At 40.0% G+C, this 23137-nt stretch overlaps 1 long non-coding RNA gene across 6 annotated transcripts in view; it reads right to left on the reverse strand.

Moving 5' to 3' along the window:
* LOC118598053 overlaps nt 1-20951 on the reverse strand; it is a 185284-nt gene extending 164333 nt beyond the window's left edge. For 2 of the 6 annotated variants that reach the window (XR_004947128.1, XR_004947127.1), the window contains exons 1-3: nt 20665-20951; nt 20262-20468; nt 10552-10652 (exon numbers count right to left, since the gene is read on the reverse strand). This is a non-coding gene — a long non-coding RNA (uncharacterized LOC118598053). Of the gene's footprint in view, nt 1-7153; nt 10653-20261; nt 20469-20664 lie in introns of those variants that run through there. The other 4 variants (XR_004947130.1, XR_004947131.1, XR_004947129.1 and 1 more) reach the window with 3 other exon arrangements.
* Nucleotides 20952-23137: the final 2186 nt, after the last annotated feature.

Genomic DNA, 23137 nt, shown 5'->3' on the forward strand with positions numbered 1-23137 from the left:
GAGATCCACACTACCGGAGCCCTTGGATTCTAGCTTTAACCAATTGTTCGGCGCACTTGGCAATGACATGCTGCTCCTCTCTGAAACAATGAAAAATACATCACGTCGAAAGGAAATGACGGTTGGAGAAAGCAACTTTTTTGCAGCGGTTTTGAGTTTCTACAAAATTTCTTGTGATGAATGGCTCGCAGGAAATCTTTAGAGTACAGCCAAATTTTGGGAAACTGAATTTTGCAATTTTTTATTTATGACAAAAACAAGAAAAAAGATTTACTTTTCATAGTGAAACTGTCATGAACCCAACTAAAAACATTGTGATTAAATCAAATTTGTAATTTGTTAAAAGTATGTTACCATATCTTAGTAAGTCATATCTTCTACATTTAGACATTTTTCAGAGATCGAATATCTACAGAGAATCACGTTCAACAATTTATGGTTGCTAGGAATTTTGCTCTTCTCATAACTTGCTCCTAACTGTAGACCAAGAGTTTTTGTGTTTTGTCTGTTTGCGTTTTGATTTGTTTTGTTTGTTATTGTATTTGTCATATTATTTCTATTTATTTTTTTTTTGTGGTGTGTACATGTACAAGTCTGTTTGTTTATGTATCGCATTTGTGGTTTTAAGAAAGTGGGACCCCAGGAAGAATAGCTGCTGGCATGTCCATTAGCTAATGGGGATTCTTAATAAACAAACAAACAAACAAACCAATGATAGCAACTTTCGTAATCCCTCGTTTAGCTGTTGATCCGCGCCACATGCACTGGTTATAAACACTTCCTCTCACCAGACGTTAATTAACACCAGTCCGGAGAGAACAGTGTATTGATTCGGACGTGGACCACGGTCCTCCTGCATGTGCTTTGAAAGTATTCAGTTTTCAAAAATAAATTGTCATAAACCCAACTAAAACATTTGAATAAAGTCACATTTGCAGTTAAAAAGTATGTTTGGTCTTTATTAGGTTCTTTTTGTGGGAAGAGTGCGTGTGTGTTTTTCATGGCGACTACGGTTTTTGGTTATTCTTGAGTAACCTGTCTCTTGCTAACATTTAGATTAGGTTGTAGTATGTGACTCACATATGGACATAAAACCTGTGGCTGAGAGATGTTTTTGAAGCTTTCCAAACTTGCATGTGCATTTGGGGTTATTTTGTTTTTGGAAACAAGCTGTCACAAACTCACCAAAAAGTATTGTAATAAAAATCGCTCCTCAACTGTTTTGAAAATACACTGGGTCTCAACCAATAGATTTACATAAGAACTGGACCAAGTGAGTGTAGCATCACCCATTGAAAATGACTTACTTTCGGCTCCCACCAGATGAAGTCAAGTCAGACGTCGTTTACAGACGTCAGCACTTTGGAGCCAGATGTTATCAGTAAGCAGTGATTGGCCCAAATCGGTGTGAGTCAATGTTTCTATGGCAACTACTGTCCCCAATCAGGAAAGAGCGTGTTGGAAAGTCACACCCACTATCACTTGAAAGCATGTCTTGAGAGAATCAAATGTTTTGAATGTTCAACATTTTGAGAATTTAAGTCTTTTATTGAGGTATTTGATTGGCCACCTAGTTTCCAAACTGAAACACTCTCAGAAGAAGGCAGAACAATCGAGTTTCTCTGTTTGAGAATCCATGTAACACTGTATGATATCAACATTATTATTTTACTAATACATTTTACAGTATGTGAATCTTCAAAACACACTTAAAGATTATTAATGTGTTTCTTAAGAAAATGTCTAAATGTGTAAACGTAATCGGAATCGAATTGATCCAGATTCTGGTGAATCAAATTGAATCAATACTGAAAATGATTGGTGATACTCAACCCTAATTATTTCTCAATAGATTTTGGGTACTTTTTGCTTCAAACTCAAGGGGGGAGGGGATGTCACTCAATCCAGTTCCTAGTCAGTGGTATAAGCCAGATCTGTTTGTAGAGTGCTTGTGTTCATTCTCTATGGAGATTCCTATTTATTTAAAATTTTCTACTTAAAAAATAAGACAGCTTTTGCTAACATTTAAGTTCCAGTTAGCAACTGACCTAGGGTCATAAAACATTTGACTGAGATGTTTTAGTAGCTTTCCAAACCTGTTTTGAGCTCTGAGGTTATGCAGTTTTCAAAAACATTGCACTGTTTTACTCCAGGAAGTGGGTTGATAGAGGACACGTCAGTACAAAGTGAGAAACCGCTTTAGCCGAGAAAGCCTGCCTCGCCTCATTGCTCCACGACCTGCTTTATACAAGCACTCTTACAGTTTGACGAGAAAAATTGTGCCTAGTCAGTATCTATAAAAACCAGTGTTCCTTCCAGCCCGGCTCAGGCTGCTCTGGGGGTTAATTGACCCCAAGCAGTTTACCTCTTTTCACCCCTGTTGAAGGAGCCTTTCAGTCACAGAGCAAGCATCTCAGTTAAGAGTCTGTGCTTTTCTAACTCCCACTGAACCAAAGGTGTTTTACCATCTACTTCCCCTTTAACTTGTACCTTAATTCACTAAGCTACAAATATTTTTATTTTTTGTGTGTCAGATACCAGCTATGTCAATAAAAAATACTAAAAGATAAGTGTATATTTACCGTGTACAATTTTTGCTACATTAGCTAACATTCTTTCTGAGCTTTTGTTTCTGAAATATTCCAAGTTTAGCTTCTAAAACTTCTTAAATTTTTTGTCTCACTGCCAGAAATCCTTATTATTTTTTTCATCTTGAGTGTGACAAGAAGCCAAAGAATGAGTAAGAGGTGTTGCATCACTTTGATTAGCTGCAACATGTAAAAAAATAAAATAAAATAAAAAAACTAAAGCTTTGTGGCAGTTCCGCCTCAAATTATCCTGATCAGTCTCTGTCCGCCCCTCCGTGCTGCTGCCGCCACCATGTTTACTCTGCTCGCCTGTGTGTTGTTTTTTTTTCTACCAAGTATCCTCTTTATTTGTTCTAGCTATATCTTCATTGTGCATTTTAACAAAAGTCTTGCTTATTTGTTTTTGAAGTCCTTGCTTGTATCATTTAGTTTAACTCAGTTTTTAATAAGTTGACTGGTCTTGCCCCATGTTTTCACCCAATGAAGGTACTTAAAGGGTAACCAAACCCTAAATCAACTATTTTAGGCTGTTGACCTCTATAAATAAGGCTTTAAGTTTTGTCTGTTGGTAATTGCCAAATATCGGACAATTTAAAATAAACTTGTTTAATTCTTGAAAATCTTTTCCTTTCGCCTTTTCCCTTCAGGGATCGCCACAGCGAATCAGTTTAATCAGTTTTTAATTCTTGAAAATATAGTCTAAAATTGCCTTCAACCCCCTACAGGTTGAATTGAGGTATTACAGTTGAATTCCGTGATTGGTCAAACAACTTAAGTTCCATGTCATGATCTGCAGCTCCAGTAATGATAACAGTCCTGTTCCCCAGTCCCGCCCTCTGACTGGATTTTCCCATGTCGGCTGTAGGTGGAGTCAGCCTCCAACTTCCCCGTTTGGTGACCCTTTAACTGTTATGCTGGATTTACATCGCACACAATTGGCGTGGCAGAGTTTCAAGTTTCAATGTCAAGTAGATGTACAGACGCAATCTAAGGTCCTGCATTGCAATTTGGGTGTTGGGGGCCGGAACACCACCCGTTTAGGGACTCAGCTTTGGGCATGTAACGTTTTCAGTGACTCAGTCAAACTATAGAAATACATCCAGTATGGCTGCTCAATGTCGGGATTTTTGTTCTGAACTTCCATCCATTTTTTTAATTTTTTTTTTTTAACCCACCGGAGTCACGGTCACCAGCCTGTCACAGAGCCCATGGAACTGGAGCAATCACGCTTGCTGCGGCACGATTGCTCCAGCTTCAAAGGTTTATGATGTTTTTTATTTTCATCCAGACAATAGTAAAAAGATCCCCCAGTTTTATTTCCAATTTTCCCCTCTTGGGTTAATGCTCAAACTTGGCCACAAACAAACAGAAGTAACATTTAAAATGGCGTCAGGAGTGAGGTACACTTGACCTGGAGAGACTCTGAAAAACTTGGTGAACCCAGACCTCTGCAGACCTCTCCAAAACGTATAAAATAAAGGTACTTGCTCGACATCATCCATGTTTCCATGATACGCCAACAAATAAAGTCCAGAAAAACTTTGGTGATTGCTCCGTCGCCAGGGCGTCAAAGCGTCGAGCAGTAAATTTGACCATGGATCAATAAAGCTGTGTACAACTAGCAAAAGCAGACCACTCTAATTCAGGTCCTTTAATTTGTATTTAGCCTATGCTGTTCACTCAGGACAAGCAAGGAGGGGTTTATTATTTCTCTATGGTTTACTAGTACATGTCTACCACATACAGTTGGAAGAGGTTTGGTGCGAAATATCAAAGCAGAGCAAATGTCGTAAATCTTGCTCCAGACTTTTTCTTTCACACCTCACTTGTCATAGAATTCCAGCCGGGTACAAACCACACCTACGAATTCAATTTCTTTTTTATGATCAATTTTAAAATGATTGGCACTTCTGTAAATTAAAGTGTGCACTGTAACCAAACCCCAGTCTCGGATTGGTCAAAGTTTGAACTAGTTTCAGTGGCAATATGGAACAAACTACTTCTTCCACTGGGTAGAAAGAAAGTCAACAACTCTTGTATGAATGCTGAAGCTCTGGGTGGACCTTCTAAAGTTATACCACAACAAGCGTCCAATCCATATAAGAAATACCAACCTCCTTACAGCTCTCAGTAAAGTGATGAGCAAACTTTATGACACAAAATAAATGCTCCATTTAAAAGAAAGTATTCCAAAACACTCCACAGGTTTGGTAAGCATCACAATGGCAAAAACTCTGGCGTCCTCTAACAAATAAAATAAACACTTTCATACAGACCAGCTGGACCCTTGGATTCCTCTCTTCAGCAGTTAGAGAATTTCAAAACGCCTCATTCTCTGCTGTGATAATTACCCATGCTGCTCTCTGATGGCACATTTGCATAATCATCAGCAGCCATTCACAGAGGACACACAAAGGATTATAATGAGGCAACAGAGAAACAAGGAGCGTTTCAGGGAGCCATTGAGGACTCTCGGGGAGAGGGAAGTCATTGTCGCCGGGTTTGCTCCACAGAACCCCACAAAAGGCAGACAGAACGATGTTGTGATCGTCGTTGAGGGTGAAGGAAAGAAATCACAAAAAAATGCTTTTGGCTGGAGTGTCTTCAAGTCTTCACATTGTGTTAAAGCGTTTATGCGCATCTCTGCTGGTGAATAGGTGAAAAAAAAGAGGAAAAAATATTCCTCCATTATGCTTAACTAACGTGCTGTTGCAACGTTCACAGTGGGTGGACGCGGCAGGAGCTGTCAGCTGTACCTGCCGTTAAATCCACAGCTTTTTTAGACAAAAACAACAAACAAATTGGTGCAAAGCTGCATTAAAAAGATGCTAGCACACACACTATAACAAAAACAATCTCTTGCGCCATTTAATACAGGTTATATCCATACGTGAAAGGGAAAAAAAATTGTAGAAATGAGCTGCGCTATTAGACTAAAACAGTAAATGAGCAATTCTGGTGAGCAGGGGGGTTTGGAAAAAGATGTTTTCCTCCTCTAACAGCTGTGTGCATGAGCACAGGTGTGGTTTGAACTCTCTCGAGGACACCAGGTCTTATACAGCCTTTTAATGAAAGGTTCAACTCGGCAGCTTCTTAGAGCAGTCATTGCTGGATTAACCTCCTCGGGGGGCCCAAGGGCAAAAAAAAAAAAAACAGTTGTTAGATCCCCTTTTATCCTCACAATACATGTCAGTTTTATTATTTCCTTGGGGAGCCGAAAGCTAACCAGAACAGAAGACCTGGGATGATTTTTGTCATCACTGGATTGAGAAAAGGTTTGTCAAAAGTGTATTTCATTTAATATTTGATACAATTTTAAGCAATAAATTATAAGGATTTATATATTTTTATTTTCCAAAATAAGCTTATAAACTTATTTGATTGTCAGTTTGTCTTTCACAAACACCAAGATTAAGATTGTTCGTAAAATCAATGGTCCACAACCCTCGGGACGCAAAACTGCAAGCAGTACCGGATGTGCACTGGTCCTCGGGGCGCGTTCAGTACTGGTACCCTAACCCAGTTCCGGTACCCTAACCTTATACTGATACTGGTTCGTGTCCAGTACCTCGTGCGCAGAACAGAATGTGGTACTCTTTCGGGTCTGGTACTGCATATGCTCTGGTGTCGGGTTAGGGTACCGGTGCGCTACGTGTCGCAGCACTGAACCACGGCCGGGAGGTTGGAGACCAGTGATTTAAACAGCCAGTACGTCAAAAAATGACGAGTTGGGGACAGCCAAAACATCATAACGTGACACAAAAGGGTCGTTAACCAAACGTCAATATGTCACGAGTTGGGAGTTTAGGAGTTCATCCAACCTCTCAACATGTGTTTTTTGGATTTGGAGAAGGCATTCGGCTATGTCACTCATGGTCTTTTTTGGGGTGTCCTCAGAATTATGGAATCTGGGCTCCTCCTCTACAAAGGGACATCTGGTTTCTGAACTACAGCAGGACTATGGTTTGTATTGCTTGTAAATGGAGCTTGTTCTTAATACATGATGGAATGTGACAAGGATAGTATGTGATACCGGTTCTGTTCACAATCTTTATGGACAAAGTTTCTCAGCATGATCAGTAGTCCAGTTTGGGGATTTTAGGGTTTCAGGTCTTTTTTTTTGCAGATGATATAGTTTTGTTTTACAAATGTGCAACTGACTGATTTGAATATAAAGCAGATAAGAATTTGCACCTCCTGTGGTTTTTGACCAAGGAAAGGTACCCTGTTCCTGTGGAAGAATTAGGTATATTGGGGTCTTGTTTGCAAATTTGAGTAAAATGGAGCTTGAGATCAAGGTGCGGCAGCTTTTGTAGTTGTAGTCGCTGTATCATAACGTCTAGGGATGACCCCAGCAGAACTGAAAGAAAATTCTGTGGAGAAGAAAGTTGGTATATCTACTTCTGGACTTCCACAACCTGGCTTCGAAAAAAAGGGGACGATGAGGATTTGGGGGAACTCATTACGTGAATCTGCTGTCTTTTGAGACTTTTAGTATTCATCAAAAGCAAATTTCCTTAGTTTTGCTCCTAGACCCTAGATTATTACAATTGGTTATTTTATGGTTTTTTTTTTTTTTTTTTTTACAAAATTTATTATATATTTATGGCAGTGGCCTTGTGGTAAAGTGTCTGCACTGAGACTGGAAGGTCATGATTTCAAATCCAGGCCAAGTCATACGTCATACCAGATACTCTGAAAATGGTTCCCAACACCTTGCTGTTTTGACACTCAACATAAAGGGGTTGGATTTGGGGGGTTAAACCACCAAATGGTTCCCAAGTGTGGCTGTGTCTGCAGCTTACCACTCCCTCAGGGGATGGGACAAATGCAGAAAACAAATTTCATACATCAAAGTGTATGACAGCTAACTTAATAGTGTCTATAGAATTGCAGGCAATATTTTTTAGCATTGGTCACATGCACCGGTATAGGGGCTTCAGGTGCTGTCGATGCAAGTAGATGGATGTATGCAAGGCCTGTAGGGGGTGATAGAAAAGAGTGGCTGCTTTTTAAGGGGAGTGCACTAACTTTACTCTTACTTACCTCATATGTAGCATTAGTGCTTGCTATGACCTGTTACCCTTAGCATGCCCACAGTAAAAAATTTACATGAGCATTTTCCCTGAACCGTCTCACTGAGTGGTCTATGACCTTTCGTGTAGGCCACCAGCATACCAGTTTTGCCTTTTGTTTGCCCGCATAAAACTTGTATCCACCCATAAGGGTAGTTGTGACTAAGGCTTTAGTTGCGGTAAAAATAAAACTGTTGTTAGCCTAAGAACATTTAACACAGTACTATAAATAGCAATTGTTCTAACAGGCTAATGGTAATCGTGACCAATGGTAAAACTGGCTAACATTTAAAAGGCTAATGGTTTATTAGGCTAGCAGTCATACAAGCTAAAGCCTAAATGGGCTAACAGCTAAACATTCCTATGGTTTCACAGTAAGTCAACACACAAATATTTGTTGACACAGGTTCGAACCATCCGTGAAAACTGCATGAGCAAAAATTTAGACGTCTTAAAATAATTTTGCTTTTTAGAAATGTCCCATGGCAAAATCATAATATCCAACAAATAAAAACAGACATATAAACAGGCCTCCCAAAAATACAGCAAATGAGATATTTCTATGGGAAGGTAAGAGCATGTTATTCCATAAAGGAAATAGTGTTTCCACCTCTAACAGCTGAGCACCGGGGCACAGGTGTGTTTCAAACTCCCTGGTGGCTGCTGGCCCCTTGTGGCTCATATAGCCTTTTAACGAAAGGATCAACAGGTGCAGGAGCCACACAGGCTAATGAACAACACATGACTGCGAGGTCTGCAGATGTGGCTTCATGTTACAGAGACTGGAGCAAAAAGACACTGCCAGGTCAGCGGTGAGTGACCGTTTCATGATCAATGTGCTGTTGGTGTCATGAAAAGTGGAACTCAGCCACTTTGAAATGATGCTAAGAGACATTCACATGGAGAATAATGGGTATCACAAGTATCTGTAAAAGTATCAATAAAGTTCAGATAAGTTAATTAGAGAATGTCTATTGTATTTAAATAGAATTTGTAATGGGGTTGAACAGAAAAAAATAAATTAGGTTTAATAATATGTTATTTTCTGCACTCAAAAGCCTCTTTTTTTTTAAACGACAGGATGCCTTATAATCTGGAGCACCTTAAATATAGCTTAATTCTGGTTGTGGTTACGGATGTTGAAGCGATTTTGACAGATGGCGCTCTGTCAAAATGTCTTTTTCTTTAAGCTAACACAGCTAGCATGTAGCGGTGTCAGACTGTGCTTTGGGTTTTTACGTGTTACTAATAAGGTTGGAACTTGGTGTAGTTACAGTAATGTTTGTTTTTGTTGCATCAGTCTGTTTTATAACATATTGCAGACAAGGTGGAGAAGGACTATAAATAAACTAACTCTGCTAATGGAGCTAAACGATGAGTTAGCTACGAACAAATTCTAAATTTACTGTGAACGCAGTTAATAAAGTCTGACTGCTGGTCTTATCTGCGACTTTTTTGTCTGACTTAATGTGTCTAATAGTTTGGTGCGCCTTGTTAAGCTTGAAAATTGACCATTTATTGAAGGTGCGCTTTATAAATTGGTGCGCTAAATAGCGCAGAAAATACGGTAAATGTGAGGACTTTTTTTTATTTCAAGGGATATTGCTTTTATTATAGACTACAGTAAAAAGTGTGAACTAAGACTTTAGATTGTTGAGGGTATTTTTTTATATTACTTGTTGAGATCTTGACAGCATAGCCTACAACATGACCAAATCCCTGTGTTTATGATAGCCAAAGGAAGAACTAATTTAAAGACCGAGCCTCCATTGATAGAAATGTTTACATTTATTATTAGGTAAAATATTAGGTTTGATATGTGGCTCCATGGAAATGTATTAGTTAGCACTACCACCTTACAGCAAGATGGCTCTAATTCAAATCCCTGCTGGGTCCTTTCTGCGTGGAGTTAGCATGTTCTTGTGCACATGGGGTTATTCTCCGGACACTTATGCACATGTGTGATCTGTGTTTTACTGTGCTACGGACTGGGAACCTGTCGTGTCCAGCGTGCTTTCAAAAATAGCTGGGATAGGCTCCAGCAACCCTATGATGCCAAAAGGCTTTGAGCAGTTTTAGAAAATGAATGGATGAACTTGTCTAAACAAAACACAGTAATTATAAAGTTGAAGGTCATTTTTAACCAACCTGCGAGAATCTTTAAAATAGTAATTTAAAGTAGGAGATAGTGGAGAATTATATGGGCTTTTTTGTGCTTTCCTTGATGAACTACATACCACTCTGTTTACTTTTGCCAACAAACAGTCTAATCTAAACAAAAATAATAGCTGTAAGGACTCTGTGCTTTAGTTTGTATTTGTCAGTTGTGCTGAACATTTTTGGTCTTGTTCAGTTGTCCTTCTGTCAGACGCACCAGGTTTAGGTTAACAATCATTAATACTTGATTTGTGGTAATGATCTTCAGTGTATTTACTACAAGAATCTGGTTTTTAGTTCTTTATTGTCATGTCTTTTGTCCCCTTTTTGGTTCACCATCGATTTTGTAAGGTTGTGGTTTTCCACCACCTGGCGTCTCTTGCATTTTGGTTCCTAGCACTAGTTCCTGACAGTAGCAACCAAATAATGTAACATACTTGTCATATAAATTCAAAAGCACAGCTTTCTTCAATATATTCCTTTATATTTGTAGTATAAATCTATTTTATTAATTTCTGTCAAAATTTAACTGAAAGTTTGTTGATTTTTTTAAATGTATTGATTTATTTAATGATAAAAGGCAAAAAAAATTTATGTTGAGCAAATCACATGCTGCTCTGATTTAAAATATTGATGTTCAACTAATGAAAGAGCTTAATAAATCAATTATTCAGGTAAAGTTGGAGATGCTTGGTGCACACTGTGCTGGAACCATCAAAACATGAACTCACAGGTCCTGAACACATCAACCGCCGGCTCAGAAAGGAATCCATGTGGTTTGGGTCTTTTCCGACTTTATCATCTGTGTGGCGTGAAGCTGTGCACACTTCAGCTGAAGGGAGAAAAAAAGAAAAAAAAATCAGTCTATGCAAACAACAAGTGAATTATGCATTTAGCCAAAAAAAAAGTGGATGTGAGTAACATCTACCCGCTGTGTTTGGCAGGCAGGAGCTCTTAGAGAATCTTTGAGGAGAAGCTCACTGATGCCTTTAAAAACCATCCCCTCTCCAGCTCGTTTTGCAAAAAAAATCCCCAATGAAGGGATTTGTCATGTGCACACCTCCTCCGTGTCATGTTTTTTTCTCTTTTTTTCCCCCTATATCCCTCACTCTTCTCGTTCTCTGTAACTCTCGCTTCATCTGTCCCCACATCCTGTCCACTGTAGAAGCCGCCGCCAAGAAAAGCAGAGAGCGACCTGCTTACGCACCTGCCAAGATTGGCAGAATGGAGAAAAAAGAGGAGCTGGAGATGGTGAAGGAGAGGGAATGACATGAGACAAGAAAGGGGAGAAAAAAAGGGGCAGGAAGTTAAAAGAATTAGAGGTGTGGGGATGAAAAAAAAAAAGGAGCGGGGAGAGGTTAGTCTCCGAGAAACATAGCGAGAAGAAAGGCGAGAGATGTGGCAAGATGGAGTGAAAAAGACGACTGATTAAGGAAGCCAGATGAAAAAGAGAGCAGAGAGCGAGCAGTCAGGGCTGTGGGGATATGAAACATCCTCAGGCATTATTCCTCTGCCTCAGCTCTCTCACGGTGAAAAGACACAAAAAGAAAAAAAAAAACTTCGCTTTCATGCAGTAAACTTTGCTGCGTTGCAGACGGGGCTTAGCGGTAAGTGCGGCGCGATAAGGCTTGCCGATGAATACAAATGTTCACTGTCTTTTGACTGCGAAAACACCAAGATTATTGCAGGGCATTAAGATATAACTCGCCGAGTTGACAAGGGCGCCCCAGCCGCCGAGGAGCGGTGAGCAAAATAATCTTGACCTGGTGACACGGAGACCATTATCCATTAAGGCAACTTATGGTAATTCAGTTTCTCCTCTCTTTATTTTACTATTGAATAAGTGAGTCATAACTCAAAATTTCCACGTTTAAAGGCCGGAGTGCGACATCATTCCATGCTCATTATTAGACAACACTCACCCCCCAGTAGAATGAATTTAGAGCTGAGCTTATGAATATACGAGCTTGTTAATTTTAATGGCATTTCCAGTAAAAATGACTTATTTCCCAATTGACTTATTATGTAAGTAATCAGTAAAGATAAGTGTTTAAATCAAGTTAATGGACTGGTTGGTTTTCATACTTTTCTACTAGAACAGAAATATACAGAAGCTTGCTCTTGTTGTGTCTGGTTTTAGTGTTTGGGATGTGGGAGGGCCTGCAGTAGCACCTGCTGCCCACTAAGGGGTTTAGGTCAATAAGTCCATCTGTTTTTACTAATAGAGATGTGGATTGTTTGGTCATGAATATAGACTGTGATTGTCAGCTGTGCAGAATGGTCTGCTTTTTTATATACCCCCCAACCTACCAGGAGGCCAGCGACACTTGAAATGGACGGCTGAGTACGGTTCATAGTCTCTAGATGAATTATTGTTTGTCTTGATCTTGAGTGAAAGTAAACAAAAATGAGCTGATAGTTGTCCAACTGGAATTTCATTTTCAGTTTTTGCATCATACTTGTGTAAAATGTGTGGTTTTTGAAACAAAAGTCCATAAATGTGCTGAAATACAAACTTGGGTGCCTCATCTAATGGTGCCTTGGAGATAAAATGACTAATACTCTATAATAAATGACTGTTTACTGTGCTAAGTGTTTAAGTTAAGGTTGAACAGACAACAACTGTTGGAAAAAAAGTTGGAGTATGATCAGTTTGTGGAAAATTAATCCAATTACCGTCCGCCAGATGGTTGCTATGTCACTTCAGTTTTATTTCCCCTCGGTGGTGCAGTCACAGAGAAAGTCCATAAAAGTATGTTGTCCACTGGGGACATCTCAAGTCCCCACAACCTTCAGAGACCTTCTGGAACTGACTCTTGTGTGTGCAAGCATGGATGCGTTTATCGAGTTAAGGGGTGTTTGGCTGCTACTGAAGCAAAAATAATGTTTTAGAAGAGCAAGATCAACAATGCAAAAGTATGCTGTACCTTTCTTTAATACAGTAAAATAAGCTAAAATTTTAGCTGCAGTTTAACACATGGTGGATATAGTAAACTGCTTTATGAAAAGAGAAGAGTCCCAGAGATCAGACAAAATTGTGAGAACAGAAATCTAAACTTGAGCACAGCCTCTGGTTCCTGTCTCTGACTGGTACCTCCAGCCTTGACAATATTTGTCCAATTCACTCAATGTTTCTTTTTAGCACCACCAATCCACTTTTGTCTTGACTCTTGAGACATAATACACTGGAAGGGTCATCCTTTTATTGTATTCTGCATTGCAAACAAAGTGGGAAGGACACATCAACCCTTTAACACCTGAGCTGTCGGCAGTGATGCCTAAATAACACACTTATTGACATTCGTTGACTTTTTAACCGTTTACACAACCAATACAAGCTTGCTGCTTTCCTCCACTTCAGATTTCACTGGAATTGTGTCGGTCGCCTCAATGGTAGAAGTGGTACGAGAAATCATAGAACATCGACACTGGAGTTAAAAGCTCTGGTGTTAAAGGGTTAACTTAAGTTTAACAATAGTTCAAGACTAAGCACTTTTGGACAGCCCCTTGTCAATCACAAAAAACACCCCTAAAATGATGCAAATTTGAGCTATGAAATTTAAAAGGTGTACTTCTCTCTGAATGTTATAATTAAAAACTAAGCAATAAACAAAGTCTTGGTCCAGTCCATTCTTTATACATCCATCAAAACATCTATCTTCTATTTCTGCATTCATTCTGGTCGGGATTATGAAGTTGCGTGAGTCAACCGAGGTATGAAGGGTGAGTCATGGTACACCCTGGACAATTTCCCAGTTTTTTTTAACAGGGTCAAACCATTCTTGTCCCTCCCATAAAACCCATAGTACCTTGACTCATTTCACTGTCCCAATTTACATTGTCTTGGTCCGTCCGTCCATCCATCACCTAAATCCGAATTCTTTCCAGTTGGGGTCCTGGGGTTGCTAGAGCCAACCCAGCTACTGAAGGAGGAAGTCAGGGTACACCCCATACAGTTTGCCAGTCCTTTGCCGGGTCAATCAATTTTTTGTCGCTCCCATTAAAACCTTACCATCTTTAAACCTGCCACCTGGAGCTCCACCTTCTGTATTTTTGTCAGTGGCGCCATCTCTAGTCCGTTGAACACAATTGATCTCACTGGAGTTTTTGGGAAGATTTCCTTTAACTCTGACAGCCACCGTTCTAATACAGACCACTTTTTGACTTGTATCTTTTTCATTTCTGTACAACACGAGAATCCAGCTTTTGTGCAGACGTCACACCAGCTCAATACTTCAAGGTGCCCAATTCAATATTTCTCCATCTCAAGTTTGGTGCTGTTTACCTTTTTTAAAAAAAGCACATTCAATCAGCACTGAATAAAAGCAGTCAGTCACTCAAAAAATATATTAATAAAAAAAGCAGCAAGTAAAACAAATTCTTTTAGAGCACAAAAGAGACTATTAAACACAAAAAAGTCAATATTTTCTTTTCTATCCCTTCAAACAGAAAAAAGATGAAGAATCGATACAATTTTAAAGATGAATTAAAACACCTTTTCGTCTTTTACATTTTAAGAGAACATTGCATCAGTTTTTTTTTCTATCGTTTTCCCCTGTTCGCTTTAAATATGCATTTATTGTGAGGGTTTTATTTTGGATTGTTTGATCTCAGTTTTATTTCCTCAGTTCACATTTTTCCACCCGTCAAAGTCTTACCTGATTTTATTTGTTAGATATCCATGGCTGCCCTCACTAAAATCAATCATCCTCGGTGTATTTAAGAGTCTGCTTTTCAGTTTGTTGGGTCATCTGCTTTTGTTGCTCCTTTCGTCCAAGGGGGTTTACTTTTTCATTCTTAGAAGTTCCTAAAATTTTAAATTCTTGCCACAGGCTGAGTCTCCTGCCTTCTTGAGTTCCACATCACTGGTTCTTGGCCTTAAAAAAAACCCACGTATTCGAACTTCTGAATAGTTAGGCCAAAATATGTCCAATTAATTCCTAAATCAAATGGAAACGATCAAACAAAAGCATAAAAATGTAATTAAAATGCTTGCCTAATAGACATGCTAAGATGAAAAAGCCAAAACACAAAGTAAAAACTCATCAGAAGCCACTTTTGTAAAGAGCTTTTCTTTCCACATGAGGCCAATTTAAGCCAAACAATACCCAAGTTTAATTTTTTCTGTCTCATAAGTCTGTGATTCATCCTCTTTTAGACGATGAACTGAGATCAGGTAATTGCTTCGAAAACCTGCTTAAAGACCCACTCCAATGAAAATGGTGTTTTTAACATGTTGTGGCATTTTTCTCATCGACATATACAGTACATGTATATACATGTACATGTATATAAAAAATGTATTTTATTAATGACTTAAATCAGGATGAATCACAGCAGAAAAAAAATACAGTTTGAAAAAAATCTCTTTTGTGACGCAGCAGCTAAAAGGTTCCCTTCTGAAACATTCACTGGCAGACAAATAAATCCATTATAGTCTTCATTTTCCTCGTTAGACCTGCTACCTGTTTCAAAACTGTACGGTTGCATAGCCCTGTTATTGCTCGCCATTTTTGCTGCACCGCTGATGTTAGGTTGGGGTTGTAGGAGGCTTTAAGCTAGCGGGAAAGAGTGTAAACAAAGGGATGATGGGATATCAGCAGAGGCTTATTTCCACACCAACAATTCCTGCTCACAACTTGGAGGCGAATTTCTGATAAACTACAGTCACATTGAACAAACACTAGAACACTAGAACACAATAGGTTTTTGATTTTGGCCTAAAACATAATAATCACAGAATGTTCTTGAACATGTATAGCATTCCTGATGTGTACGTAGCATTAAAGTGTCATCAACAGACTTGTATCAAGACACCAAAGTACTTGCAATTTTTTTGTGGCAGGCCCATGAGTGACAGACTACAACAATTACATCATTTTGCAAATGCCGGACACCTGCAGGTCTGTTTATCAAATGTGAGAGGTACCAGCATGTCCAGACAAACTTTTTTTCAAACCATTTTCATTGCTGTGATCCCACTGGCAACACATTCACATCCCCAAATCATCACATACTGACATTTGGTGAAAGACACCTCTACTTTTTGACGTTTTGGGTGTCCCCAGTTTGTCATTTGTTGACGAGCTGGCCGTTCCCCATTAAGTCATGGGTACTACAACCTCCAGGCCATGAATCAGAACTGGGCCAGTACCAGGATGTGGAGTGCACTGGTACCATTTGGATCCAGTACCCCATCTGGTGGCAGGTTAGGATGACTGTACCAGTAACGGGTTTGGGTACCGGTGCTGGATGCATCCCAGCTGGGATAATAAGCAGCAGAAATGTTTTTCTTCACTCCTAGCTGAGCCAAAAACCTGGGTAAACAGGTTAGAACAAAAGCTAGAGCCTCGATCTGACTGAACTACTCATGGAACACTAAAACAGAAATGAACTGAGGTAACGCACGCACCACAGATTTTGCTGTAATACTTTGCAAATGATATGCAGCCAGGTAACGAGTATTCAGACACATGAGTGTCAACAAATAACAAGCACCCGACTTAGAAGGCGGCAAAGGGCCTACAAAATCAATAAGAAGATGCTCAAACGGTCCAATGGCCGGAATCAGGAAGAGATGGCCTGGTTTTAGGGGCTGATATGGTTTTCCTGTAAGCTGACAAGTGTGGCAAGACTTGATAAAAGCAGTAACGGACTTCTTCAAGAAGAAATATCTCAGGACCTGCTCATACATTTTCTACACTCCCATGTGACCCGACTGGTCACGAGAAACCTGCAGCACAGCCTCCTGTAACTTCTCAGGAACAACTACTTGATATAGAAAAGCTCCCAGAAAATCATTGTTGAGGGGTCCACTCCTGCATCAAGACCTCGTTGTGTAAAAAAATAACACTGAGAATGACTCCTAACTTATCAGGGGGCAAACACGGTCCTGAAGCTTGCACAATGCAGCATCAGACGCCTTGTTGCAATTCGAAACAGACCAGGAAACAACTGGCAACACAAAGTCAGAACTAGACTGCCTAACATCTCTACATGGGTTGCGGAACGTGTAACAGCACAAGCCGGAAAAAAGGCAGAAGGTCCTATTGCACAAGCATCAGAACGACTGCACGCCGCGGGGGCACAAGTCACCTTAACCTGGAACATCGGCCAAAACACTACCCCTGGCGATGTCATTTCCAGGATTATATGCACTCCGTCAACCGGCAAAGCCAGACGCACCCACATCGAGGCTTTGCCCTGGAAAAAAAACCACAGCAGAGCATTCGACTGTCAGGCTTTGGTGTGCGGACACAATTCAGCAGCAGCCTCAGCTACAGACGTAACCCCACAACCACTCACATAAGTTGAGACACAAAAAGATACGGAAGCCTTGAGCTGTTCCAAAAGAATTAGCTCCCTCAACCCTTCAAACATGTTAACACCGGCAGAAAGACACCAGGAATCAAAATGTCGCACCAGCCTTAATCTTACCTGAGGAAGCACTGGACAGTTTTGACCTGGTTGATGCTGCAACACTTGGTCAAGTTTTCTCCCAAGTTAATCCAACAACCTGTTTTTTAGATCCCATCATTTTACGGATCTTTTGACAGCGAGAGTTTAAATATCATAAATTGCTCTCTTCAGACATGGGTTTTTCCTACTGCCTTTAAAACTGCAATGGTAAAACCCCTTTCAAAGAAAACAAACTTAGATCCCACAGCTCTTAATAACTACAGACCAGTGTCCAACTTACCATTTTTAGGCAAGATTTTAGAAAAGCTTGTTTTTATTCAGTTAAATGAGTTTCTCTCACAAATCAACATTTTTGAGGAAAACCAGTCTGGTTTCAGGAAGAACCACAGCACCGAGACAGCCCTGTTAAAAATCGTTAATGATATTAGGTGCACCTTGGATTCAGGTCAGATCTCAGTGTTAGTTCTACTAGATATAAGTGCTGCTTTTGACACTGTTGATCACCTGATCCTATTAAACAGGCTCAAAAGCCTTGGCCTTTCAGGGACTGTACTCGAGTGGTTCAGATCATATCTCATGGAGAGAAACTTTACGGTAAGCATGGACACCTACTTCTCTGGGGTACACAAAATTAAAAGTGGTGTTCCTCAAGGCTCAATCCTTGGCCCCTTGCTTTTTACCATCTACATGCTTCCTCTGGGGAATGTCATCAGGAGGCACAACATCAGCAATCACAGCTACGCTGATGATACCCAGCTATACATATCCATGTCTCCTTATGACACAAGGCCAATAGAAACCCTTTTTAATTGCATTTTAGATGTGAAATTATGGATGGCTAATAATTTTCTGCAGCTCAACCAGGAAAAAACTGAATTTTTAGTTATCGGTCCTGAAGCCAAGAGAGAGAAACAGTGTCTCAAACTTAAAGAACTTTCATTAAGCTGTTCAGAAACAGTCAGAAACTTGGGCGTTACCTTTGACTCTAAGCTAACTTTTATTCCACATATTAAGCAGGTGATCAAAACTGGTTTTTAATCATCTTAGAAATTTGGCTAGAGTCCGCCCAATTCTCTCTCTTGCTAACATGGAGACGCTGATGCATGCTTTTATTATCAGTAGAATTGATTACTGCAACGCCCTTCTAACTGGTCTTCCAAAAAGAAGCATCAAGAACCTTCAGCTTTTACAGAATTCTGCTGCAAGAGTTCTCACAAAAACCAGACAACGGGCCCACATCACCCCGATTTTAAAATCCCTGCATTGGCTCCCCATAAGCTTCGGGGTTGATTTTAAGATACTTTTAATGGTTTTTAAATGTCTTAACGGTCTTGGGGCTTCTTATTTGTCAGATCTTTTGGTTAAATATGAACCCTCGCGGACCCTGAGATCCTCTGGCACTAGTCTACTAATCATTCCACCTGTGAAAACCAAAACGAACGGAGAGGCATCTTTTCAGCATTATGGCCCTCGTTTGTGGAACAGTCTGCCAGAGAACCTGAGGGCCGCAGAGAACATAGCTGCTTTTAAGAAAGGTCTTAAAACACATCTTTTTAACCATGCTTTTAGCTAATTTTACTGTCTTTATTTACTTTGTTTTTATTCATGTATCTATTTGATCATGTTTTATGATTTTATAGATCTTTTAATAATTTATTCAAATAATCTTTATGTCATGTTTTATTGTTTGCTGATTTTACGAATATACTTAATTTTATTAATTTACCATTATTCTTTTTAATTTCCAGTGCCTCCTTAGCTGGTTCCTCTCCCTCTGGTTGCTGCTGTCCAGCTGCTGCAGCTCTAGATGGGGACCCGCATCGCTACCTAGCTGTGGTGAAGCTGGGTCCCCGCCTGTGATGCTGCACCACACTGGCTATGCAGTTGTCCCCAGAGGAAGAGGCTCCAACTATATTAGCGTCTCAGACATCCAACTTCTGTGCTCAGCTTGTACTTAGTCTATTTTTTATCATTGGGGGTGTGTGTGGGTATACTTGTAGATCTGGGTGAGGGGGGGAATTATGTGTCTTTATTGTATTTTGCATTTGTTTTTACTATTGCGTTTGCTTTAGGATGTTTTATTTATGTGTAAAGCACTTTGTGTTATTCTATATATGAAAAGTGCTATAGAAATAAAGTTGGATTGATGGATTGATAGATATAGTCCTGCACCTTCCCGGTCAAAACACATTGCAGCATTAACAATTCTGTTTCCTCAGACCACCCACGAGTCTCCGCCAGACGCTCGAACAACACAAAAAAACATTTCTGGGTCCTGTTCATCAAACATCGGAACCAATCTTGAATCACTTAAATCTATGTTCTTAAAGACACCAAACAGAAAGCATAGAATGATAATGTGTAAAAAAGATGTAGGTGTGTCCTGCTAACTACCTAGCCCCGTCAGACAACAGACTACCCATTGTTCTTTTTGGCTACGCTGATGTTAGCTTGGGCCTGTGAGGTGCTATCCCAGTGGAGTAGGGTGGGAGGTTAACCAGCACAACAAGTTAGAAACTAAGTGAAAGATCTACAACAGTAGCATGCTGCTCTCTGGCTGTGCTTCAGAGAGTGAAGGGGTGGGGCATGTAAGGAGGGGGTGTATGTCAGGGAGGGGGATGTTTTTTAAACAGAAGATACAAGTTACAGTTGCAAATTATTAATGATTTTAGACTTAATATAATTTTAGGTTAATAATGTTGGCAGTGCTTCCACTTAGCAGGAAAACAAAAGTTAATTTAAATGAATATTCCTACTAAGAATAATTAATTTTGTAGACAAATGAATTTATGCAAAATTACATAAATGAAATAAAACAGTCTTGATTAAAATAAATAGTAAATTTAGTGTAAGTAATAAAATATGATTCAGCAAAATTGGTATTTCCAAATTCTCTTCCTTTTTTTCAGATCATATTTTGTTAAAGTTGCAGGCCTGAATTGTTGCTTGGGATCATTGAGGCCTAAAACAAAATGTCCTTTTCACTTGCAGAGCAACCAAATCAAATGAAAGACGTACTCACGAATACTTCAGCTTAGTGAATGGAGAGCAGTAGATGTTCAGGTGGCTCCACACGTGGTTAGCAGGTCAGCAGAGCTGGGCGCACATGAGGCAGGAAGTTGAGTCAGCGCGGGAGGACAGGCCCTCTTCTGGATAGCAGCCAGAATCTCTTTTGGAGGACTTCAAAGTTCACCGACGGGGTCTAAAGAGACTGGATTCCTCTGGTCCACTGTATAAAAGTGTCTTTTAGTCTCCCAAAAAAAAAAAAAATACATTCCAAGCCTTGCATACTTAACACACGAAAGCTTGTTTCAAAAATTAGCTTCACTGCTAGCGCGCTAATGCTATACACACTTAGCGTACATTTTCTGTGTCAAATGCATGATTTACACACATCGTAGCAAGCTCAGACAAGTCGTACTTACATGTACCGTGTTTCCACAAACAAAGCAAGTAGACTCAGCATCAAGGTATTTTAGTTTGAAGCTAAACTGGTCACCGTTGATGCCTTCCTACTCCTTAGCTCGTCTTTTTCTGTTCTGCCTGTAAGTGAGACCCGAGGCTCACTAAAGACACACCTTCTCGCTTCTGATTGGACAGAGAAATCACTTCATCCAATAAGCATCCAGTACCGAAAGATTGAAATTAACAAATTAGGTAAAAAGAAAATACATGCTGCAATGAGATTGCAAATCAAACAAACTTGATACTGAAACAAGAATTCACAGAAAATAAAATAAAATTAAACAGTTTAAATACAGTTAACAAATGTTTTTCCTTTTTTCTTTGGAAAATAAACATATTTATAAATCTTGCAAACTTTACATTTTAATGAACAATACCTTATTTAACCATTTAAGATTATTTTTAACAATGATGTCTGTTTACTAATGCTCACCTGTCAAAATTAGGTGTTACTTTTGACTAATTATTTTAAAATGCCTAGCCTGAAAGTTAATTTCTGTTAGTAGGAAAAGAGACAGATTGATGTGAGGGGAAAAAAGAAAACATACTTGGCCTTAAAATACCTTTAATTCATTGTGTTGGGGGAAAAAAAACACAAATTGTGACTTTAAAACTGTGAATCGAATCGAACCTTGGACAGCAAAAGATCCTAATTAGAATTTTTGAACGTGGCAGTCGAATAAGCTTCTTATCGAGGAGGCTTCCTAGCGCAGGAGGCTTCATAGCGCAGGAAGCCTCCTTGTGCAGGAGGCTTCCTCGTGCAGGAGGCCTCCTCCAGGAGGCTTCGTAGCGCAGGAGGCTTCGTAGCGCAGGAGGTTTCATAGTGCAGGAGGTTTCCTAGTGCAGGAGGCTTTGTAGCGCAGGAGGCTTCCTCCTGCAGAGGGCTTCCGTGGAGAAGGCATCCTAGCGCAGCAGACTTAGTAGTGCAGGAAGCCTCCTCGTGCAGGAGGCTTCGTAGCGCAGCAGACTTAGTAGTGCAGGAAGCCTCCTCGCGCAGGAGGTTTCATAGTGCAGGAGGTTTCCTAGTGCATGAGGCTTCGTAGCGCAGGAGGCTTCCTCGTGCAGAAGGCATCCTAGTGCAGCAGACTTAGTAGTGCAGGATGCCTCGTCCACCAGGTCTCCTCCAGGAGACTTCCTCGCGCAGGAGGCTTTGTAGCGCAGGAGGTTTTGTAGCGCAAGAGGCTTTGTAGCGTAGGAGGCTTTGTAGCGCAGGAGGTTTTGTAGCACAAGAGGCTTTGTAGCGCAGGAGGTTTTGTAGCGCTGGAGGCTACAAAACCTACGGAACTTACGTTAAATGTAAAGGGTAATACATTTTAAATGTCGAATCAGTTTCTCTTTGATTGAATCAGAATAATGCAGATGTAACTTGATGGGTTTTTTTAAACGACAAAAAGACACAAAATTAAATAATATTTTTTACTTTTTCACATTTCCTAAAATAAAGGTATTTTATTTTAGGCTACTGTTATTTGCATGTATTTCCATGCAACCAACGCAAAGTGATTTATTTGTTTGTTTGATGGGCCAGCTTTCCATGCCAGCGCGCCTGTGAGTTTGTGCGTACCGTTGTGTGTCTGTAGGTGCTCACACACCGGCCACGCAATGAAGTGGACACTTTCAATAAAAAGTAAATGCAAATGTGCGCACACCAGAATTCCTGGCCTCTGTGCATGGAGCGTGCGTTGCTAGGCACCTTTTTAAGTCGGGTGCACTAAGCACAAACAGAACTTTGCACAGAACAGAGCGGCGAGCAGGAATATAAACAACGTGCTGATGATGATGATGGGAAATAGCTGGTGAGGAAGTGAGCTGAGGCAGTCAGTACTCAGGAGAGGGTTCCCTCTGATGGTTGGAGGAGAACATAGCAGGTTGGACCCTGACAGAGAGTTGTGAACCCTTGATTTTACAACCAGTCAGCATGTCAAAAAACAACCCAAAACGTCAAAGTGATGAGTAGGGGTCCTTCCCCAAATGTTGATATCACACAAAGACACCCCCCTGAACATTTGCAGTGGACACAAGACCATGTGACCTGGACAATGCAGCAAAGGTCTACCGTCCTGTTCTGTTCACTGAGTGTCGGGTCACCTCGCACAAAAATGAAGAAATGTCATTTTAGAAATAATTCTATTTTGATGCATAATTAAAAAAAGAAAAGAACTTGACAACAGCGAATCTGTTAAATATTGAGATCAACTTCATACAAGATGGCTCACATAGACATAATAAGACCAAAATACTTCTTTTTAATTGCGAGAGTGCTGTGAAATGTTCTCCACGCTTAGATTTACGAGAGTTGCAGATTCTGCTGTAATTGAGAATTCATTGTTGATGACAAGCTGTTCTGGCCCAGATGCAGCAAAATAGGCCAAAATCATGACTATCCCATCTGTGTCGCAGATGGGATAGTCACTGTTAACGCGGAAAAGTGGA

This window comes from Oryzias melastigma, linkage group LG23, assembly GCF_002922805.2.
Source record: "Oryzias melastigma strain HK-1 linkage group LG23, ASM292280v2, whole genome shotgun sequence".
NCBI classification, from domain to species: Eukaryota; Metazoa; Chordata; class Actinopteri; order Beloniformes; family Adrianichthyidae; genus Oryzias; species Oryzias melastigma.